General features: G+C 41.6%; 1 pseudogene; it reads right to left on the bottom strand.

The window, feature by feature from the left end:
* Positions 1 to 1,705: 1,705 nt before the first annotated feature.
* On the bottom strand, positions 1,706 to 6,406 carry LOC101986096 (annotated as a pseudogene).
* Between the last annotated feature and the right edge of the window lie 1,813 nt (positions 6,407 to 8,219).

Raw genomic sequence — 8,219 nt, forward strand, 5'->3', positions numbered from 1 at the left:
TGCTGTGAATTTAGTTCCTAGGTCAGAAGCCATATTGTGTGGATACCATGATGGAAGACCAGGTAGTTTTGGTAAAATTATTACACTCAGGAAAGGAAAATCCATAACTAGAGTAAGTATTTACTCCAGAAAGAACAAAGTGTTGTGCCTTGTACAGAGAAAGTGGTTCAGTCTAGTCATACTGTTGCCACGGTGTTGGCTGGTCAGGCCAGGGAAATGGTGACATATCTGGATTTCTCTGTTGTCTATGCTATTGGCAGAAATGGCACTCAGCAGCAGTGGTAACAAGGTCAGGCTTGAGAAGTACATATCCATGATTTTGATCTCAGGGTTATCCCACATCTCAATTACTTTGGCTGCTTTGATCCTGGGCACATCGAGCAATCATTGAGATGGCTTGGTAAAGAATCTGACTGTGCATGGAATGGATCATCTGATCTCCTTGATTACTGAACTCCTCCACTGCTGAAGGCACCTTGTGATGGACATTAACAAGAGACACAAGGATCTTAACGTTCCTTTTTCCTTAGCAGATCTGTACAAATACTTCTTCCTCAAAGGCCTTTCCATGTTTTCCCTTTTTTTCTTATCTTTCATTCATACAATACATCCTGACCATAGTCTCCCCTCCCTCCACTCCACCCAGATGTACTGCTTCTCTGTTTGCCTTCAGAAAAGAACAGGCCTCCTGGGGATCTCAACAGAACACATCATAATGAGATGCAATAGGAGTAGGCACAAACCCTCATATCAAGGCTGAAGCAGACAAAACATAAAAAAAGGTTCCTAGGATGAGACAAAAAGGTCACAATTTTCCCACATTCCTGCTGTTAGAAGTCCCACAAACCCCCTGAGCTAAACACATCAGTCTGCATACAGAGGAATTAGTACAGACATATACAGGCTCTTCAGTCTCTGTGGGTCCCCATGAACCCACTTAATTGATTCTGTTGGCCCTGTTCTCTTGGTATCATTGATCCCTCATACAGTCCTACCTTTCCCTCTTCCTTGAGGTTCCCTGAGCTCTGCCTAATGTTTGACTGTGGATCTCAGTGTCTGCTCCCATCAGCTGATGGGTAAAACCTAACTGATGATGATTGGGCAGGTATAGCAATTTCATTAGGAATCATTTTATTGAACCTCTGCTTGTATGAGACCATAAGGACCCTCACAAACTTCAACAAACTGAGAAGAGCTGAATGGGGCAAATGAAGCCTTTGAACAGAAACACCACTAGAATTCACAAAGCAGATTTTATTATTTTATCTATTTAATATTTTATTGATGTCAGATTTTTTTTGCTCTGAGCCCTTAATCATATGCTCTATTTATTTCAATCCAGACAAGTTTTTCTAAAGAAACTTTATTGGGATGTGCTTGAGGCCTTAAATAAACTGAATCTTAGTAGCAAAGTATTGGACAAAAGTCGAACCAGTACAGCAACAGCGTCAAGGTTACTTTGATAATACCAGATGCCAGTATTGCCCCTCCCCCAGCCTGAGAGTCAATAAATTTACACTTGTATTAAAGTCTGTTCCACCAGGTTGTCTTTCCCCAGAATCACTGTAAATGCTCCACATACCCCATAGTCTACACAGTCATCATTGGTAACAATGTTGAAAGATGATTCTGGGATACATGTGAAGGTTACTGCTGACAGGGTACTAGAATTTCTTTAGGCTTTGAGAACAGGCTCCGGAGAATATCAGTGAGGAGAAGCCAGGGCACTGTATTCTTCAGTCACCAAGTATGGGTATGAATCTACCTTTGTCTTCCTGCTTGAGGTCCCAGAAACCTCTGAAGCATGAACTATAATGAAATCCAGTACCTGGATTTACAGCTGCTCTGGATTACTGTAGAGATCATCCAGGAAGAGAGTGTGGGCAGCATTTTCCACAGAAAGAACTCTGTAGAGAGCCCTCTCACACATGACCTTCATACTCTCCAGACCATACTTGACAGCAGCTGCAAGCACAGCATCGGCCATGCTGTGGAGGTCTGGTTCCTTCTGATTGTAAATGAAGCCAATAATTGCCTTAAAGACTTGTGGCACAGGTCAATGGTCTCATCACAGTTCTTTTTCTCTCCTCCAAGTCATATTAAAACATGGTTCTGAAAACTGGAGAGCAAGCTGTTAAGATGACTGTGAGCCTGGAATTCCTGGCCAGCTACCAACAGGCAGCAGTCTGTGAAGTGGGGATTCTCCCACAGCTCTCCTAGCTCATTGGACAATGTGCACCTTGGAACCTTGATCTCTGGCTCTGTGTTCTCCTCAAAGATTCTGTAGGAGTCTGGGATCAGAATACCTATGAAGGGGAGAATGAGCTCACCTTCAGGGAGAAGCAAATATGCATGGTGAATAGAAAATCTTGAAGGATGAACATTTTGTAACCCCTTTCATAACCTGGCAGGAACCTGAAAGATTTTAGACGTGGCACAATTTCACTACTTCCTCCTTTGGACTTGATGATCCAAAACACGATTTATGTCATAATGGGACTCTTTGGGAGTGCTGAGTAACTCTGGGTTAACTGGCCAGTAATTTGAGCTTTCTTCATCGAAACCCTTTGGGTAAACTTTCAAACACCACTTGTCATTTTCTCCTCTTGAGAAAGTTGGGCTTCTAATGCCGTCCTTCATTTGCTCCAGAATAAAATAGAAGTGAATGGAACACATGCAGGAGAAATTCTGGATGTTGAACATTTTGTAGTCTCAGCTCTGGGCTATGGCATCCTGTGACATTTCTCCTGGAGGCAGTTTAAAGGATAAAATGAATTCAAATGAAGAACTAGAATTTGTTTTCTCTTCACTCTGTGGGACACAGTAATAGGCATGACACATATTTTGATTTTCGGTTTATCCTATGTTCCCTCTTCTGTGAGGCTGGAAATTTGAGTCCCTGAAATTATCCAAATTACAATGCTAGTTTCAGGGTAGGTACTCTAGGACATTAGGGACTGTTATATCACATCATTGTTTTCAAAACTGACCCTTGGGTCAATATGTAGCTTATTTGGACAACCATATACTACTTTCGATAATTTGGAACATTTTATCCACTCATATCGAAAATGATGTATGACGATTCCCCAAGTAACTGAATACAGAAGGACTCTCTCTTTGTATGAACAACAGGATTTATTAGAAAGAGTTAGGGATGTAGTTCTGCTAATCTCATGCTATTGGAGAATGCTCTTGTACACTCTATGGATTTGTCATGTGTTTTAGTTTAATAAAATGCTGATTGGCCAATTGCCAGAAAAACAGGAAGTATAGTTGGGACTATCAGACTAGGAGAATTCTGGGAAGAGGAAAGTCAGAAACACAGTTGTAATCTGACTTAGAGGAAGGAAGATAAAAATGCCTTACACGGAAAAGGTACCAAGTCACCTGGCTACACATAGATATGATTTATAAGTTGTAACAGTTAGTTAGTAACAAGCCTAAGGAATCGGCCCAAGTGCTTATCATTACTATAAGTCTTTGTGTGCTTCTTTGGGACTGAAAGACTGTGGGGATAGGTGGGACAGAATCTTCTGTCTAAAATATCTCAATGGCTACCTGTGAAGTGGAAGTCAACGAATTCAGTACATATTCAGTTCAGCAGGTTAGATCTGCACGTTATTCTCTAGTCTATGTTAGAATTATGAACAATTCTCTAATGCCAGTGAAGGAATGGACTTGCTGCAAGATGAGGGCAAGCAGACAAAGAGCAACAGCTTCTATCTTCCATGTACTTTCACAGGCTTCCAGAAGGCAAAAGGTGTGCCAAAATTTAAGATGTGTGCACTAGACTCAAGATATGAAGTAAAGGTGTGTGTTTTACATTCTTGGGGTCCAGGTTAAATTTTTGTGTCTTTTACCTTCAAAGTCTGCATTTGAAGTAATCTACTTACTTCAACTTAAGCATAACATTACACATGGTTGTGCCTTCCATTGTAGGTTTTAGTTAATTAGAGCTCACGTAAAGTAGGAAACCATGAGTATCCATCACAAGTGCATTTTGCTTATTGGGGTCAATCTCCATAAATAAAGGAATGATGCCCATTCCCCCACAGCAGTTATTCCTCTTCTTATATTGTTGTAAGAATTTTTTCATAAGCCAGGCAGGGGTAGCACATGCCTTTAATGCCAGCACCTGGCATGCAGAGGATGGTGGATGTCTGTGAGGTTGAGGTCAGCCTGGTCTAAAGAGTGTGTTCTAGGACTGGCTACAATGCTACTTAGAAACACTGTCTCTCCCCCCCCAAACACACACACAAAAGAATTCCTTCCAAAACAAGAAACGTGATTAAGGAAGAGGTGTTTTTTTGCTCTTTCAGGGGCTTCAGTGTTCACAACAAGAAGGTTCAGGTGGAAGAATTTATATATGGTGTCAGGAGGCAGAGGTAGGAAGGACTCGGAATGTGGCTGTCTTTTTTCCTTCCTTTTATTCCTTCCAGACTCACAGACCCCAGGAAGGCTCTGCCAAAACTCATTGGTGGTTTTCCTCTCATTCTCAGTTAATTCTCCCTATACAGTCTTCCTGATCCACTTAGGGTGTGCTCTGACAAAATACTAAATACTTCTCTTTTCCATCATATAGATGCCAAGTCTCAGCTTTTCAATACCTCCTAATTTTCATCCTCATTGGTGTGAGCTGTTTTCTTTAAACTTTGAACTTCCATGCTTACTATGCTGGGCCTTAGACATGAGAGAGTATTCTGGTTTCCAAAGGATGCAGAATATATCCAACAGTTACTGAAGAAGAGGTTTGGAGACAGTTCCCCTTAGACTATGATCTGTAAAATGCTCCTTACCTCTATCATCTCTCTCCAGATTAACATGTCTGAATGGACACACTAAGCCTCAAGTACATGAACATGTCTTCAGTTATTCAATCCACTCAGTAATCCCCAGTCCAGCTCTCCTGAAAATCTGCCTCCAATGCTGCTCATCTCTGAAGACAGGATAAATTAATCAATTGGTTTTGATCTCTGAAACTTTTGGGTTTTTGTGTAGGAACTTTTCCAGGTGGCTACTTAGTAGCATCAGTGACTCATCTATATGTAGGTTTAGGGAGGCAGGTATCCTTTCCCTCCAATGTGTAATTTGAAACAAAGGTAGACAGTCAATGCTAGACTCCCAATTTGTAAAACATAAGCTTTGCATTACTATTTTATTGCTCTTCTGAATATGTTCCTCAGTAGGATAGGAGCTTCCTATGGGGGAACTTAGATCCACTGGTGCTGAAATAGTGTATTTGTTCATATACAGTATCATCCCAGGAATGGGGCAGGTGGGGCTTCTATTTCAGGTAAGTAGTTCTCTGGAGGACATAACACAGTCAAATGGATTGATGTTCCTATCAGGAAGAAGCATGGGTCTAAATTAACAAAATTATACACATAACAGAGAAATTCTTGGTCATTACAGCAAAACAAACTGACTGAAACAAATAGAAACACATACAAACAGACACAAATACAAACACACATTCAGAGAGAGCAAGAGACAGACAGAGAGAGAGAGAGAGAGAGAGAGAGAGAGAGAGAGAGAGAATCAGGTTATTAGGTTGCTGGCTCAATCCTGGTCTGCCAGTGTACCTGGACTGGATTGAATCCAGAAACAGGATTGCCTCCTGGCTTCTGCTCACTTAGACCTTGATTCCTCAGTCCCACTTTTGAAAAATATCAACTTTTAATCTGGAATTAATGCCAGAAGACACACACCTTTAATCCAGATCTCAAGGCAGGAAGGCACACCCTACACTGTGCCACACCCTCTGCTGTTAGCATAAAAGGAGAGGCAAGGAGGCAGCTGCTGCCCTTTGCTGCTTGCCATTGTCTTGCATCAAGTCATTTCCTTCCCTGGCAGTAGATAATCATATTTCTTATTCCAGCATAGACTGGGGAATAGCCAATATGTCAGACCTCTGAAACTGAGTAAGTACTGGGTTCTTTCACTTTTCCGTCACAGGTTAACTTTGTGGGAATAGTAGGACTACAGCCCTTAGACATTCTAATGAATCACTCTCCTTCATACAGAGAGATCCATTCTATGTGTTCTGTTCCTTTAGAGAATCATAGTACACTTTTCAATATAAGAGTGTATAGATTGTTCCAAATTGTCAAAAGTAGTGTGTAATTGTCGTACTTAATATTTAATCGAGAAAAGATGGAGTGATATAAGAAAGAATCCCTAGTACTCTAGATTATCTTCATTGAATCTCATAGGGCAATATGTATAGAATTTCAGAAAGACCAAAGTTTCTAACCTTATAGAAAAGGGAACAGATAGGAAAAGAGAAACTAAAAATCCAAAATAAATCTGTAATTGTGACCCTCATGTTGAAGAAGAAAACAATCCTGTTCTTTTTTGGCTCCAGGTAAACCTTCACACTCCCAGTAGCAGACATGTCAGGCATCCTGGCAGCTGAGAGCAGAGACTACACACAGATGAGAGTCAAGAAATTCTCCTACAGATGGACCAACAGCAACTTCTATTTTTGCTTGGAGGGAAACTTGGGCAATCACATTGCAAGCCCCACTTTCTCACCAGGAGCCACTGACAAACAAAAATGGATTGTGAAAATGAACCTGAATGGCAGATGCTGTGCTGGCAGCTGCTGACAAGTATGGCCTGGAGCGTTTGAAGGTAATGTGTGAGAAGGCCCTCTGCAGGGACCTCTCTGTGGAGAATGCTGCCCACACTCTCTTACTGGCTGACCTCCACAGCTCAGTGCATTTGAAATCTCGGGCAATGGATTTCATTACAGCTCATGCTTCCGAGGTTTTTCAGACCTTGAGCTGGAATACAGTGGTCGACTCCTATGCCTACTTGGTGGCTGAAGTGTGTGTCTCTCTGGTTTCTGGACATGGTCATTTCCTGAAGCCCCACTCAAATGCCTGAAGCAGTCTTAGGACCTTGTCGGCTGTGACCTAGATTTTTCTTCCAGAAGAAACAGTCAGTATTATTACTTATGACACCTGTTTAGACTGTGGGTTCTGAGGTACATTTACAGTGAATTTGTGGAAACACATCTGCTAGGCCTGGCTTGAAGACCTCTGTAAATGAGGCAGGTATGGGGAAGAGCAGCACTGGACAATGGTATACTCTATGCAACTTCTACCCTGTTTTCAGACTGCTTTGATTTTTGTCCAATCAGATGGAAACTGGGATTCAGGGTTTCGCTGATACCAAGCTCATCTCAGTAAGGTTTCTTTGCATAAGACTCTCTGCATTGGATGAGCAGACCATATGATTATGGGCTCTGAACAAAGGTAAGAATGAACATGAATTTTTATTTAAAAAAGAAGGGCAAGAGAAAGAAGACACGTTCCCTGCAAGCTCAGCATGTGCGAGCTTGAGAGATGTGACTTAGTTGACAAAAGCAATAGTTATTTCTACAGGGATCCCTTGCTCACTTCCCTGTACACATGTGGGACTTTACAACCATTTCAAATGGGGGCTACAGAGGTTCTGAGTTCCTCCTTTATGGGTAAAGCCATCTCTGTAGACAAAACCTTACCCAAATAAAATATAAAGGGAGTAAAATATTAAAATCAGTTTGTGGGTTCTAGTAGAGTTCCTGTTAGGTGAAGTACATTTTAGTCCCTCCCACTCTGCTAAGCTGGGGAGGTTTGGCCCAGTCCTTACTGCCACATAGGACACAAGTCCCCTTTCTTGGCAATTCAATCTCTGAATTTGGGGTTTTCGTATAGGAAATTTTGCAGGTGGCTAGTTAGTAGCATCAGTGACTCATCTATATGTGTGTTTAGAGACAGGGATTCAGGTATCCGTTCCCTCCAACGTGTAATTTGATACAAAGGTAGACAGTCAATGCTGGACTCCTCATTTGTAAAACATAAGCTTTGCATTACTATTTTATTGCTGTCCTGAGTATGCTCCTGAAGAAGAAAGCAGCTTCCAATGGGGGAACTTAGATCCCACTGGGGCTCAAATAGAGTATTTGTTCATATACAGTATCATCCCAGGAATGGGGCAGGTGGGGCTTTTATTTCAGGTAAGTGGTTCTCTGGAGGATATGGAACAGACAAAAGGATTCAGGTCCCTATCAGGCAGAGACATGGGTCTAAATTAACAGGATTGTCCACATAACAGAGAAAGTCTTGGTTATTAGAGCAAAACAAACTAACTGAAACGAATAGAAACACATACAAACAGACACAAATACACATTAGGAGAGAGAGTGAGCAAGAGAGAGAGGGAGAGAGAGA

This window comes from Microtus ochrogaster, chromosome 21 (genome assembly GCF_000317375.1).
Source record: "Microtus ochrogaster isolate Prairie Vole_2 chromosome 21, MicOch1.0, whole genome shotgun sequence".
Taxonomy (NCBI): Eukaryota; Metazoa; Chordata; class Mammalia; order Rodentia; family Cricetidae; genus Microtus; species Microtus ochrogaster.